The sequence below is a fragment of the Ovis canadensis genome, chromosome 3 (assembly GCF_042477335.2).
Source record: "Ovis canadensis isolate MfBH-ARS-UI-01 breed Bighorn chromosome 3, ARS-UI_OviCan_v2, whole genome shotgun sequence".
Taxonomy (NCBI): Eukaryota; Metazoa; Chordata; class Mammalia; order Artiodactyla; family Bovidae; genus Ovis; species Ovis canadensis.
In genome coordinates this window covers 104300576-104316274 of record NC_091247.1, presented here as the reverse complement: position 1 = coordinate 104316274, position 15699 = coordinate 104300576, and the positions used below count along the sequence as shown (strand labels likewise).

Here is a 15699-nt window from a genome sequence, read left to right as displayed (position 1 = left end):
CCTGACTCCGGGTTTTGATTGGTGGGTCCAGGTGCTCGTCACTGCCCCCTAGCGCGGCGAGCCTGGAACCCTCGCTAGCAAGGTAGGTGGCGCGGCGGCGAGAACTAGTCAAGGGCGGCTCGGAGAGTGACCGGCGGACCCCGCCGCCGCCGCCATCTTCCGGCCGCCCGACCCCGCCCCGCTAAGGTCGGTGGCCAGGTGCCGGTTAGAACCCGGCTCAGTGCCCTCTCGATTGTTTTAAGAGGCTTGCGATCGTCGCCTCTAATTTGAGTCTAGGGGGAGGGTGGGATCTTGGCTTTGCGTCCGCGAGGCTCTGGAGATATCCAGATTGGGGACTGGGGGCGGGACAGTGTAGACGCCTTTGGTGGATGGAGACCCTGCCGAGCCTTCCTCGGCCTCCCCGCTAGCCTTCCCGGAAGCGCTGAACGTGCCAAGACCGCTGAGCACCGACCCTCTCTCTGCGGCACCTCGACCGAGAGCGGGCCAGTGGGACATCCTTCGAGCCTAGGACACTGTCAGGAGAGCGCGTGGGCAGGTGACCCACCTCAGTGTGGAAATGCAGTAGCCCTTTCTAAAAGGGCAGCAGAATGGAGTTACTTGGGCCAGATGGCCCTGGTCGCTAAGTAGCTGTCCTTCAGTCTTTGACCCGAAGGTGACAGCGTGAGAAGGTAAACAAGGTTCCTAAAACCTACTTGGCACCACCCAAGAACAGCCTGGCTAAATGATCTTGAAGAGTACTAAATGACTATTCTGTGCAGAACCTCATTAAAGCGAAAGGGCTGGGTGTCCAGTAGGAAAACCTACACGAAATTGTTTTATTTTTTTTAACTTATTTTAAGCTTATATGTTACAGTACTGTAAAAGGAAGTCATTTAAAATTTAAAAAAAAAAAGAAGTCTTCATGTGAGACACTGCTCATTCCAAGGCAGTGAGTGCATTTAGAAATTTCACACTTAATGTACCTACATGAGCAGTTTTATGTGGTCTTAATAAAAGATATTTCTCCAAAAAGAAAAAAATTGCTTTACTGGGAGCTGAAATTTAGATCCATCCAGACTGTCTGCTTTTACTCTGGGGATTGTTACTGATGTTTATTTTCTGTTGAAATAAGGAGAAATGGGTATATAATAGAAAATGGTATTTGATGCTTTGTGGAGCCAAACTTTTCTCACTGGTGGTAGGATAGCTGGAAGCGGATGTGAGGGTGTATGGTTAGGCCACTCAGGATGGTGGTTCACCTCTCTGTGCATGCCGGGCGAGACCTACACCCTACTCACATGATTGACCTTCCTACACACCTCCTAGGTACTTGCCCCAGGCCCAAGCTAGTGATAGCTTATCAAAGGGGTGGTGAAGGGCACGTCCTTTTGCTGTTTTCCCTGAAACACCTGAAATCAGTTCCCCTGCACCTGGCCGTCTCCCCTTCTCTTCAACAGCAAAGCCTGCCGCCATGTCCTGCACTGCATTTCACAGTGTGGGGTGTCGCTTCAGGTCCTTGCTGGTGTAAGCTCCCCCATCCATTAAACCAATGATGTCTCTGTTGCTGACTCCGTGCTCTTCCGTTTGGAAGCTGGGCAAGCACAGAAGCCTTGTGGGTGCAGTCCAACAAAGGGGAAAGGCTGGATTTTCCTTCTCTCCGGCTTCCTTTGATTTAAAGGAGCTTAGGGCTTCTGCTTTTGTTCTTTTGGGTTTTTTTTTGGGGGGGGGTTGTTTTCTGTTTACCAAAATGAGTTCTCAGGAACACCAGCTGAACCACTCCGATCCAGCCATTTTTCCCCTTTGTTGCCTCTTTCTGCTCAGTACGTAAACACTGTCAAGATCACTGTGAAGAATGGGACCTGAACTCTTCCTTTTTCCAGACACCACCCGTCTCCTTCCTTTTGCAACTGTGGTTTGTTTTTGAAAGTGACGCCAAGCTGGACCCTGTGGGGCTCCCAGGTGAGTAGGCTTTTTTGGCCTTCAGCTTCTAGGACCTTCTCTGAGTTCCAAAGGGGAAAAGACTTGCTAATCAAGGGAGGAGCAGTCACAAAAGGACCTGGGGCAAAATTAAAGGGACCAGAGAGATTCACCAAGATTAGCAGACTGGACCACCTCAGACCTTGTGTTGTGTTCAGTTGCTAAGCCGTGTCCGACTCTTTATAACCCCACGTGGACTGCACCGTGCCAGGCTTCCCTGTCCTTCACTGTCTCCCCAAGTTTGCCCAAATTCATGCCTAATGAGTCAGGGATGCTATCTGACCATCTCATGCTCTGCCAGCCTCTTCTTTTGCCTTCAATCTTCCCTAGCACAGACCCTAATTTTGTCAGCAACCTCGCCCTTTTTGAAGCTTCCCGGAAGGATGGGAGACTGTTACTGCTTTGATCCCTATCACATTCTTTGCCTGACTGTATGGCCTCTCCCTGTTGGCCAGGGAGGGGAGCACAGTTCTTGAAGTGCCAGCCTACTGCGTTCCCCCTTTGCCTGGCAAAGTAATGAAGCCACTTTTCCCTTCTCCTCCCTGTAACTCTTTCTCCATATTTCTGTTTGGTCTTGGTGCACAGAGAGCCAAGATTTTGGCATCAAAAGGACGACATGAACATGCTTGCTGTCTCCATTGCTGTACCTACCTATCCATTCAGCTTTAGAAGTTTCAAAATCCATTTCTCTATACCATTTTCTCTACCACTTTGTTGTTCAGACCCTAACAGTACTCTCTAGCCTAACCTCTCTTCCAGTCCCTCAACAAACTTTGTTTTGCCTGTGTATTCCCAGAGCAACGTTGAAAAAATATATTCCCTTGGTATATTTTTGACTTGATCCAAAATTCTTCATCATTAGCTTGTCTTATATAAGTTAGGTTCTGCCTATTAGACCCACCAAAACATAAAGCTGAGTAGGCATAATAATCCATAGTAAGTGGTGCATCCAGAATTGGGATGCGAGGCCAGGGGCACAGTAAGCCACACAAGCAGATGACCTAGACCTCCGTGTCATCTAGCATTTCGGCACTGAAAACAGGAAGACACAGGGTACTACCTTCCAAAGAGTAACATAGCCGTTGAGGACACAACATAAACTGGTTAGAACTAACAAGATCCAACACAGCAGACAAGTCGACTTCCACTTGAGCCTCAGTGTACCCTCCTAATACATTAGCTAGATGACACACCCACAAGTGCCGTAACAGTTCCTAGGCCCAGCACAAAAGACCAAAAAGTGGGTGGTGACCCAATTCTGGGGCCCCTCTCCAGAAATAGTAGGAATAATCCTCCCACCTCATTAGCCTATGAAATTACCCAGCCCATAAAAACTACCCTTCCCCCCATATTTCAGGGCCTCTCAGCTGAGATGGCCCACCCTCCGGTCTATGGAGTATCTCGCTGAATAAGCCTGCTTTCACTTCACTATGACTCGATCTTGAATTCTTGCCTGCATGAAGCCAAAAACCCACCCTTGGCGGCCATCCCGAGGACTCGCCTGGTGTCTGGGACATGAGCACCCTTTCACCTACACCTTCTCTTTCCTGATACACATTGATGCCCCTCCCTCAGCCCTGCCTATGGCTGCGTAGAAGGTGGAGTCTCCTTATGACCATCTGACCAAGGAGGAAAAAAAGCAAAGCTTGGGCTTCTCTGGTAGTACAGGGGCTAAGGCTCTATGCTTCCACTGCAGGGAGCGCAGGTTTGACCCCCTGGTCCCAGAAGTTCCACATGCCACTTGATGCGGAAAAAAAAAAGCTTGATTTGCTTATAGGTCAAAGTGGTGTGTGGGGGCAAGCTGAAAAAGAACCGCAGCTGCACTGCAGCCCCACCCTAGGGTGATCTTGAAAGATGGTGCCAAGGGAAATTGTCCCAGTGAATAATCCCTCTCACACTTGGTGTAAACAGAAATGCAGGCAAGGCTGGAATATATGTGGACTTAAGGCACTAGCAATGACCTCAGCTACGCAGATGACACCACCCGTGTGTCAGAAAGCAAAGAGGAACTGAAGAGCCTCTTGATGAAAGTGAAAGAGGACAGTGAAAAAGCTGGCTCTTAAAATTCAACATTCAAAAAATGAAGATCATGGCAAATAGAGGGGGAAACAAGGGAAACTGTGACAGACTTTATTTTCTTGGGCTCCAAAATCACTGCAGATGGTGACTGCAGCCGTGAAATTAAAAGACGCTTGCTCCTTGGAAGAAAAGCTATGACCAACCTAGACAGCATATTAAAAAGCAGAGACATTGCTCTGCCAATGGAGGTCCGTCTAGTCAAAGCTATGGTTTTTCCAGTGGTCATGTATGGATGTTAGAGCTGGACTGTAAAGAAAGCTGAGAACCGAAGAATCGATGCTTTTGAACTGTGGTGTTGGAGAAGATTCTTGAGAGTCCCTTGGACTGCAAGGAGATCAAACCAGTCAATCCTAAAGGAAATCAGTCCTGAATATTCATTGGAAGAACTGATGTTGAAGCTGAAGCTTCAGTACTTTTGGCCACCTGATGTGAAGAACTGACTCATTGGAAAAGATCCTAAAGCTGGAAAAGATTGAAGGCAGGAGGAGAACGGGACAACAGAGGATGAGATGGTTGGATAGCATCACCAACTCAATGGACATGAGTTTGAGTAAGCTCCCGGAGTTGGTGAAGGACAGGGAAGCCTGGCATGCTGTGTAGTCCATGGGGTCGCAGAGTGGACAGGACCAAGCGACTGAACTGAACTGATGGTACTAGCGTGGCTTGGCTGGTTGCACAGGAGGAGCCCAGGAGGAGAAAGAAGACCAAGGACAAGAAGGTGTTGGATACAGGTATGTGGACGGATTATGTGTTAGGGCAAGAAGTGAGCAGATGCCCACCAGCGGGCACCTACCGTGCAAGAGGCAGTAAATAACCAAATAGAAAGAATGACTCACCGATCGAGATCAGCCAGATGCCGTGACCACCTCATTCTGACAATGAATGGAGTAGGCACAGGGGCAGGGATGGGAGCAACACGTGGACCCCAGAACACGGGCTCCCACTCACAAAGGCTGCTAAAGTTCCTGCCATTGCTGAACGTCCAGTCTACCAGCAACAAAATCAATGCTGAGCCCCTAGAATCAGTATTCCTCCTAGAACACAGTCAGCTGCTTGATGCCAAGTTGACTACAATAGATAACTTCCATCCTGGGAACTGGCCGCGATTCATTTTGATTGGAGTTGCTGTGTTCTGGGTATGGTCGGCCTTTTTTTGCCTGCCAGGTCTCAGCCAGCACCGCTATCTTGAGTGTTTACTGAGTGTCTGACACATTGTCACAGGGCCCCACATATCATCGAATCCAGACCAAAGGACCCACTGCACAGCCAAGGAGGTGTGTGACAGTGACACGCGACCATGGGCCTCACTGGCCCTGCTGCATTCTGTACCACCCAAAAGACACCAGCCTGAACAGAGAGGGAGTAGCCTGTGAGGGCAGAGCTGGGTGCCAGTGCAGAGATGCTGCCAACTAAGGGTGGAGCAGCGCCTTCCAGGACACAGCTGGCACTCTATCGGTCAGTCAGTATGGCGCTGTGTCCCAACAGGAAGGATAGAGAGGCTCAGGAACCAAGGGGTCGAAGCAGGAGTGGTTCCATTTCCCATTAATCCCATTATTCCACTCGGGTATTTATGTCAGCAGAACTCTGAACTTTGAGGATTTTGAGGTCCTCTTTCCCAAAGAGGAAGTATTTCCATCAGGAGATACAGCAAAAGTCCCATGGAACTCATTCACAGTTGGCACCAGGCACTTTGAGCCAAAGGACCAGCAGGCAAGAAGCAGTAGTCGCCGTCCTGACAGCAATGCCACATAGGCAAGTGCAGCAGCCGTGACCTAGAAAGGGCATGGTGACCAGGAGCTCAGCAGAGGTGCTTCCTGCCAGTGAGAAGAATAGGAAATGGGGAGTAGGGGAGGAAGACGATGAGTATTAGTTGGGGCCTCAAGCCCAGCTGCAGGGCTGTGGTTCGTCCCATTAACCATCCATTTCTGCTCCCAGAACTTACACAAATTGGGCCTGAGAGGCGTGAGGAGCAGCAGACGCGAGGATGCACGACCCGGGTTGTCCTTCATGGTGGAAGGTCTTCTGCCGCATGCTGCTGAGAAGGGGCTGGCTTCTAGCCCCCACTTATCAGCCCTCTCCAGGAATTCCCCTCAAGTGAAAGGAGAACTTCACCCAAAGTCACACCCTCCACCCTGGGGATAGCATGCATCCAATGACTGGCTGAAGCTGGAATATAAAGGCCTGGGCCCCTCACCCCAACTCAGGACAACTCAAAAAGCCATCCCAGGACTCCCCTGGAAGTCCAGTGGTTAAGAATCCACACTTCTATTGCAGGGGTCACAGGTTTGATCCCTGGGTCAAGGAACTAAGATCCTACAAGCTGTGGGTGTGGCCAAAAAGAAAATAAAATGGTGATTCCAGCTTCAGAACTCTGTGGTCAGCTAAGGTCTTTGTTAGAGCCCACCTTCTCCATCTGACAAAAGCTGCTTCCTCCCCTTCCTCCGTAGGTGTGAAACTCCCAATCCACATGCTAGTCTCTGTCTCCAAGCCTGCTGCCCAGGGAACCCTGCCTGAATCAGGCTCTGTCATGGAGCTCAGTAGAGTACACCTCTCCAGAGAGTGGGCTTCCTAGGTGGCTAAGTGGTAAAAGAATCCGCCTGCCAGTGCAGGAGACGCAGGAGATGCGGGTTCAATCCCTAGGTCAGGAAGATCCCCCGGAGAAGGTGATGGAAACCCACTCCAGTACTCTTGCTGGGAAATCCCGTGGGCAGAGGAGCCTGGTGGGCTACAGTCCGTGGGTCACAAAAGAGTCAGGTGATTGAGCACACACCACACACGGACGTCCTGAGAGCTGGTATGGGGAGTTAGGCCGTGGGCCCTCTCTCTGCCTGGCTGGGGCATTGAAACGCCCATCCAGCGGTCCTTCCGTGGTGTCCCTTAGCACACGCCCTTACCCCTGTTCTGTGCTTCCTTAGGGCCTGCAGGTTGCAGGTCCTAAACGGCATCATCCTAATTTCAGGATGTGGCAGAGAGACAGAAAGCACCTATTTATTGGCTTAGTGGTGGTGTGTGTGGAATTCAGTACACCTGAGGTTTAATGGACCCACTCTAAGTGGATTAGGGTTGTTGCTGTTCAGTCACTAAGTCTTGTCTGACTCTCTGCGACCCCACGGACTGCAGCACGCGAGGCTTCCCTGTCCTTCACCATCTCCTGGAGCTTGCTCAAACTCATGTGCATTGAGTCAGTGATGCCATCCAACCATCTCGTCCACTGTCGTCCCCTTCTCCTCCTGCCCTCAGTCTTTCCCAGCATCAGGGTCATTTCCAATGAGTCGGCTCTTCGCATCAGGTGGTCAAAGGATTGGAGCTTCAGCTTCAGCATCAGTCCTTCTAATGAATATTTCAGGGTTTATTTCCTTTAGGATGGACTGGTTTGATCTCCTTGCTGTCCAAGGGACTCTCAAGAGTCTTTCCCAGCACCACAATTGGAAAGCATCACTTCTTTGGCACTCAGCCTTCTATGGTCCAACTCTCATATCTGTACGTGACTACTGGAAAAACCATAGCTTTGACTAGAAGGACCTTTGTCCCAAAGTGATGTCTCTGCTTTTTACTACACTGTCCAGGTTTGTCATAGCTTTTCTTGCAAGGAGCAAGCGTCTTTTAATTTCATGGCTGCAGTCACCCTCTGCAGTGATTTTGGAACCCAAGAAAATAAAATCTGTCACTTTTCCCTCATCTGTTTGCCATGCAGTGATGGGACCAGATGCCAGGATCTTAGTTTTGAATCTTGAGTTTTAAACCAGATTTTTCACTCTCCTCTCTCACCCTCATCAAGAGGCTCTCAGTTCCTCTTCGCTTTCTGCCGTTAGAGTGGTATCATCTGCATATCTGAGGTTGTTGAAAGAGTTAGCTTTTTTTTTTAGGCTGTGCCGGGTCTCAGTTGCAGCATGCAGGATCATCAGTCTTCATGGCAGCATGCAGGATCTCTTAACTGTATCATATAGGATCTAATTCCCTGACTAGGCATGGAGCCCGGGCCCCCTGCATTGGGAACTCGGAGTCTTACCCACTGGACCACCAGGGAAGTTCCGAGGGTTAGCTCTGATGCCTGTGCTTTAGTCCCTTTCCCCCAAGAACTTGGAAATTAATTTGCTTGAATCTGATGCAACCCCTGGGCTCCAACTGTCAGGCCAAAAGATAGCAGTAATTACCTTCTTTCCCTTCAAAATGATGTGTAACCCAAAGCTCTATTCATCTACTATTTAGAATGGAGAGTGTTTACCGTATTCACCCACTTATTCATCAGTATGTGAAATCTTCTCAGGGCAGGCAATTTCCCCCTAATTCATAACCTAAAAGCAGTGCATGAAAGCATCTCTTTGTGTCATCAAGATGGGGCTGCACATGGAACTCTAAGACCAAAGACATCTCAGATCAACTCGTCCCAGAAGCACATCAAAATCCCTGAGGAGCATCATGCTCAGGCAACCTCCAGGAAGCCTTCCTTTGGAGCAAGCCCTCCCTGCCTCGTGGAGGCAAGAATCGCTCCCCTTTTCCCAGCTGGACCGTGGAGGGCTTGGAGCCCAGGCAGTGAAGTGGCACGTGACTCCTACTGCTGCCTGCCCTCCTAGCAACCCGTGCTTTTCTGGCTCAGCTCAGGTTGCCCTCATCGTCAGCCTGGCCCAGTTCACGGCGGGAAGAAACCCAACTACCGGGGCTGCTGCCCCTGGGAACAGACTGCTCACTGCAGTGTAGGGCTGGGATGGGACCAGAGGTGCACAACCGTGTGCAAGCAAGCCAAGACCGGAGTAGCCCAGCTGGAAGGCCAGCAGGAGAGCAGTCATTTAGGACCATGAGACAGAGAGGTGACTAGAAACTGCATCTTAGCTTCCCTGGTGGTCCACTGGCTAAGACTGCCCCCTCCCAGTGCAGGGGGCCCAGGGTTTGATCCCTGGTCGGGGAACTAGAGCCCACATGCTGCAACTGAGAGTTTGCACACCACAGCTAAAGGTCCTGCGTGCTGCAGCGGGGGCCTGGAGCAACCAAATAGGTAAATGTGAAAGACAGAAAGAAACTGCGTCGAAGAGTGCTGGCCTGAAGCCTCTCCAGTGCCTCCTGCTCGGAACCCAGTGCAGTTCAGTGCAGTTCAGTTCAGTCGCTCAGTCGTGTCCGACTCTTTGCGACCCCATGAATCGCAGCACGCCAGGCCTCCCTGTCCATCACCAACTCCCGGAGTTCACTCAGGCTCACGTCCATCAAGTCAGTGATGCCATCCAGCCATCTCATCCTCTGTCATCCCCTTCTCCTCCTGCCCCCAATCCCTCCCAGCATCAGAGTCTCTTCCAATGAGTCAACTCTTCGCATGAGGTGGCCAAAGTACTGGAATTTCAGCTTTAGCATCAGTCCTTCCAAAGAAATCCCAGGGCTGACCTCCTTCAGAATGGACTGGCTGGATCTCCTTGCAGTCCAAGGGACTCTCAAGAGTCTTCTCCAACACCACAGTTCAAAAGCATCAATTCTTCGGCGCTCAGCCTTCTTCACAGTCCAACTCTCACATCCATACATGACCACAGGAAAAACCATAGCCTTGACTAGACAGACCTTAGTTGGCAAAGTAATGTCTCTGCTTTTGAATATGCTATCTAGGTTGGTCATAACTTTTCTTCTAAGGAGTAAGCATCTTTTAATTTCATGGCTGCAGTCACCATCTGCAGTGATTTTGGAGCCCCCCAAAATAAAGTCTGACACTGTTTCCACTGTTTCCCCATCTATTTCCCATGAAGTGATGGGACCAGATGCCATGATCTTCATTTTCTGAATGTTGAGCTTTAAGCCAACTTTTTCACTCTCCACTTTCACTTTCATCAAGAGGCTTTTTACTTCCTTTTCACGAACCCAGTAGACCATCTTAAATACCACCTTCCATAAGGCCATTTCCACCTTAGGAAAACTTACCTGTTTATTTCCATGTGCAAGGAACTCCACTAGGGGTCATATTCCTGTCCTGTCTCTACCCCTTTATTTACCTTCAATGAAAGTAAAAGATGACCATTCTGAGGACTTCCCTGGCAGCCCAGTGGTTAAGACTCTGAGATTCCAATGCAGGGGGTTGAGTTTGATCCCTAGTCAAGGAACTAAGATCCCACATGCTGCACAGCACAGCCAAAAAAAAAAAATAAAGACAAATTTTCAAAGTCCGTAAAGCTGCCTGTTGTGGTGGAGGTATGGGGTAAAGAGGGGCACTGGGCATGCATCGGGCAGCCCACCCCTCCTTCGTCTTGGAAGTGAGCTGCCTGCATTGTACAGAACCCCACTGCTCTTGCTGACGAGGCTCTACCCTCCAGAGCTCAAGGGCCAGGGCAGGCTTTCTCTTGGTCTCCTGCTGCCCTGACTGAGTGGGTCAGTTAGCCTCATTACAGGATCTGTAGTAACAGCCCACTTAGCAAACAAACCTAAAACCATATCCTCCAACTCAGCCTCTCTACCAGTAATAAAGGAGATATTTTGGCCTCTGTTGGCCACTCCTTTATTCCTTAGACCCGCAGAGACACCTTAGTACAGCTTTCCTGACCCCATCATCTTGCCCTTCTCTGAATTCCCACTGCACTGTTTTGTTGTAACTCTAGAATGACCTTCCATCACTTGGGTTTCCCTTCCCTTCCCAGCTGAGAAGATCTCAGAGAAGACACTCGAGATCAGCTGGGGAAACAAAGATGAATAAGGTGAAAAGCTGGAGGCAGACACGGAAACAAACAATGAGGAGGCCATGTCATGAGGGTGCTCAAGGGGACTTTGGACAGGGGTGCTGAGGAATGGAGCCTGACCCTGCAGGGGAGGGAAAGTTCAGCATGCAGATCACCAGTTCAGCATCCTCTCCATTTCTGGGAACCACTGTGTCTCAGCTGCTCAGCCTCCATCCCACCTTCTCTTAGTGAGATACTTTGGTTTCCTTCTCATGGAACCACCCCTCCCTACCCCTCCTTCCTTTCATTCATATGATCCTATTCCCAGCATCGGGGCTTGACGAGTGACCCTCGACCAAGCCAGTCAGGGCATCCAGTCCTCCTGGCCAGGAGTGTGAACCCTGGTCCTGAAGCGTGAACCCTGAGACATTTGTAAATGGCAGGAAAGAAAAGCTCGCTGTGTCTTCAGCTGGACTTGGTGCTCGGAGGAATGCCTGAAGCTAGCCGGTCCCTGTATCACCATCAGGGAAAAGCCCGGCTGGGAAACGAGTGGGGCCGAGAGGGAGAGAGGTGGTCCAGAGAGCCCCCGTGGAGCCCCAAATTCACTGCATTACTTGACTTTCCTGGTCCTCAGCCAGTAAATTCCTTTCTTGCATGACCAATTTGAATTTTGAGTCATTTTTTCAACTTAGGTAATATCAGAAAAGAGGTTTCAACATGAAGAAGGAAAAACAAGTGTTGGCGAGAATGTGGAGACATTAGAAACTTCATATGTTGCTGATAGGAATATGAAATGGTGTGGCTACTTTAGAAAACAGCCTGGCAGTTCCTCAAAGTCTTCAGCAGGAGAGTCAGCGTGACCCAGCAGTTCCTCTCCTAGGCATGCATAAAGGAGGGCTGAGAACATGCTCACAGCAAGGCCTGGACAGAAATGTGCATGGCAGCACTATCTACAGTAGCCAAAACCAGAAACCTGGGTCCCTTGCCTGACTGATGGATAAGCCAAGCGTGGTGAGTAACTATGGTGGAACACTCGCCACACCAATCAGTGAAGGCGTGCCATATGTTACAACATGGATGAGCCTTGAAAACACTGTGCTGAGTGACAGAGTGAGTGAGTGAAGTCGCTCAGTCGTGTCCAACTCTTTGCAACCCCGTGGACTGTAGCCTGCCAGGTCCCTCCATCCATGGGATTTTCCCGACAAGCATACTGGAGTGCGTTGCCATCTCCTTCTCCAGGGGATCTTCCCGACCAGATACAGAAGGACACATAGCCCACTTACACTAAATGTCCAGAACAGGCAAATCCATTGAGACAGAAAAGAGATTAGTGGCTGTAAAGGGCTGGGGCAGGGACAGGAATGGGAAGTGACTGCTGATAGCCACAGGTTTCTCTGGGGGGGTGATAAAGATGTTCTGGAATTAGTGGTGATGATTGCATAACCTTGTGAATATATTAAAAAGTACCGAATTATACTTCACGAGGGTGCATTTCACGGTATGTGAATTATGTTGCCATTTAGTCACTTCAGTCATGTCCGACTCTTTGGGACTCCACAGACTGTAGCCCGCCAGGCTTCTCTGTCCATGGGATTCTCCAGGCAAGAATACTGGAGTGGGTTGCCATCCCCTTCTCCAGGGGATCACTCCGACCCAGGGATTGAACCCATGTCTCTTGCATCTCCTGCATTGGCAGGTGGATTCTTTATCACTGGGCCACCTGGGAAGTCAGGTGTGTTAATTTTATCTTAATAAAAATTAAATATGACAAGAATGTTGCCATTTGGTACATCTAGCTGAAAGGTATATGGGAATTCCTTGTCCCATCCTTGCAACTTTTCAGCAAGTGCACATTTTTTTTCAAAACAGGTTTGTTTTTTTTTAATGTACATTTTTTAAATGTACATACTTTTTTTTAAAGTACATTCAAAGTCATTCTGTCTTGATTCCCCCAGAGTGGATATAGAAGGTGGCACCTCCTTCTGAGGAAGCTGGAGATTAGGATGACAAGAACATTAAAGCTATTCAGTTCTGCTTCTCATTTACAGATAAGGAAACTGAGTCCCAGAGGGCAGTGCTGACTCTGTGCAACCCCATGGACTGTAGCCCACCAGGCTCTGTCCATGGACTTCTCCAGGCAAGAATACTGGTGTGGGTTGCCTTTCCCACCTCCAGGGGATCTTCCTGACCGAGGGATCAAACTCCAGGTCTCCGGCACTGCAAACAGATTCTTAAACTGTCTGAGCCACCAGGGAAACCCTTTTAAGGTCCCACATCTTTTTTTTTTAATTGGCTACAAGATGTGGCACGTGGGTCTCAGTTCCCTGGCCAGGGATGGAACCTGCACCCCCTGCAGTAGAAGGCAAAGCCTTAACCACTGGACTGCCGAGGAAGTCCCAAAGGTCACACATCTCCTTGGTAACTATCTCCTCACAGGATGCAGATTGTTATTGCATCCTTTTTTCTAGAGCTGTTTATTTTTCTCCCAGTCTTTCATCCATGTAGGATGCTTACCTTGACTCTCTCCAATTTCTCATCATCTTTCTGAAGTACGTAGGTCCCAGGTTAGGGGATGGAAACCCACCACACAGACATGTGTATTAGCTGTTGAACATGTGTCAAAGAAGGCATCATTCCTTCAGAATGGCATTTCAGGACCTCTGAGTTATTCACGCAGAAATGCACACAACCCGGTGACGCATGGTGTCAGCTCCCTGCCTGTGCCCTGGAGCCTGCTCCCTCCCCATCCCACTGGGGTGGGACTGGGGTGAGGTAGGTGGTTCCCCCAAACAGCTGGATGCAAGCAGGCAGTGTGTGTCTTCAGGGGTGCCAGGCACTACTCAAGCAGAGCACTGAGCTCAAAGTAGACAAGAACAAAGTTGGGAAAGTCAGAAGCCAGGTGGACCCAGGAGTGGAGCTGAAAGAACAGGGCAGAGCATCAGAGAGAAGGGAAAGTAACTTCCTGAGAACAGAGCCGGGGTGATCCAGGCCGTTGGCCTGTCTGAGTGTGGGCCAGCCTGATTTCAAGGCTCAGCCCTGTTCGAAGATGGGACGCACAGAACTTCTGCAAGAGAGCAGAGCTGGCTGGTGGCCACCTGTCGCAGTGTCCGTCAGGAGGGCTGGGGGCCAGGGGGCGGGGGCGATTCCAGGCATTTCATCTTGTGTAGGCTGGTGCCAGCAAGGGTCTCTTCCCTGGGGTAGGCCTCATACATGCCAACCAGCACTGTGGTGCCATTGCTGAACCCAAGATCCCAAATGTCACCATCCCCATCCAACCATTGGATAGAGCTCCAAACCCTCAGCCACACTGGAGGGGAAGGGCCATGATCTCGGATGGGCAAGAGAGACTCATCCTGGTCTTTAAACAAGAGGTTAGTGTGCACCTGCGGCTGCCGTCTTCACTGTCGTTGGAGGGAGACTGCCTGAGCACGGAGCAGAGGCATGGAGAGCAATCACACCTCCACGTCATTGTCTGAGTCCCCTCGCCACCAGCCCTGCTGGCTCAGATGGTAAAGAACCTGCCTGCAGTGCAGGAGACCCAGGTTCAATCCCTGGGTCGGGAAGATACCCTGGAGGAGGAAATGGCAACCCACTCCAGTACTCTTGTCTGGAGGATCCCTGGCAGACTACAGTCTGTGGGGTTGCAGAGTCGGACACGACTGAGCAACTAACACACACACAGTCACCAGCCACCTAGTCATCCAGCCAAGTCACCCTTCAGTTATGGAACCAACAAATTCCATTTAATTACGATGGCTCTGTGTTAAGGGTTTGGTATCTTGCAACCATGTTCTGACAATAAGGTTAACGTTCCAGACCCACACAGGCTGGGTCCAGCCACTAACCAGCCCCCTCTGTGGCCGTCTCAGAACACCAGCTCACTGTTCCCTAAAAGCCCTGTCCCTCTCTGCTGACTACCGCGTTCTCTCAGGAAAGCCTACCCATTCCTCAAGGACCATGTTAAGTGTCTCTGTCTCTACAAGCGCTTCTGTCTCAAGGCTGAGCCTACAGTCTCGAGGGGCATCCAGTGCCCCTTGCCAGGTTTCTGCCTTCCTGACAGCTGGGTAGGAGGGCCTTGGTGGGGACAGAAGCTTGTGACCCATTTAGTGGCTGAGACACCTGTGGGCAAGATGTCAGCTGGAAACTTTCTAGTTGAGTAAACTGCTCTCCCACAAGATGCAACAGCCTCTTCCTCTTGTCCCAAGTCCTCTCCTTGCTGCCCTTCACCTCACACACACAGCCTTCTAGCTGTGATGGGTCAGCAGGAACTGGGGCTCCCGTGTTCCCTACCCCGGGGGCCCTGCCTTTCAGGGTCCCGGCCTCCGCATGCTCTCAGATTCTCCCACTTGCCAGGCTGACCCTCCTTCCATCACCAGTCATTCAGATAAACCCTCTTTTCTCTTCACAAAATCCTCCCAGGGCTCCCACTGCTCCTGGCCCCTGCAATGGGCCCCCATGCCTTTCTGGCCTCTTCTCACCACATCCGGGCTGCCAGTTACTCCTCGGTGCTTTCCCTCAGCAGCAGTCCCCCCACCCCACTTCCAACACCCCCTCACACGAAGCTGCCTCATCCAGCCTCCCCTCTGGGCCGGCACTTCCCCAGCTGTCCATTAGTCACTTACTTGTCTTTCCAGGGACGAGTCCATCTCCTAGACTAAGAATGTAAAATCTTTGGTGAACGGCCTCTGAATGTCATCACATTTCACTCACGGAGACTAAACAGTGCTTTTTATGCAAAGCACCTTTCATTAAGTGTCTGAAATGCAATGAGAGAAGAACACATTCCCAGCTCCTGAGAGACATGTGTACTCTCCCCAGTAATAATAATAATAATACTAATAAAAAGGCCAAGTGGGCTGCTCCTTCCAGGGAGCCCTGAGCTCTGTCACTGTGATGCACACTGGGGCCCAGGTTCCAGCTGTCACTGTGAATGGATAAAGGGAACGTGGGGAGCCCTCAGGGATTTCCATGGCTTCTAAAGAACGTGCATCTTCCTCTGCAAGTCCTGGCCCTGAAGTCTGTGCACACAAGGGCTGGA

The 15699-nt window shown here is 50.4% G+C and overlaps 1 long non-coding RNA gene across 2 annotated transcripts; it reads left to right on the top strand.

Moving 5' to 3' along the window:
- The first annotated feature begins 73 nt into the window (after window positions 1-73).
- On the top strand, window positions 74-6404 carry LOC138437160 (uncharacterized). Of its 2 annotated transcripts, none has more exons than XR_011255794.1 (3): window positions 74-186; window positions 1801-1938; window positions 5971-6404. It is a non-coding gene; the product is annotated as an uncharacterized lncRNA (long non-coding RNA). The 2 variants fall into 2 exon arrangements; XR_011255793.1 differs by having other exon boundaries at window positions 74-668.
- Window positions 6405-15699: the final 9295 nt, after the last annotated feature.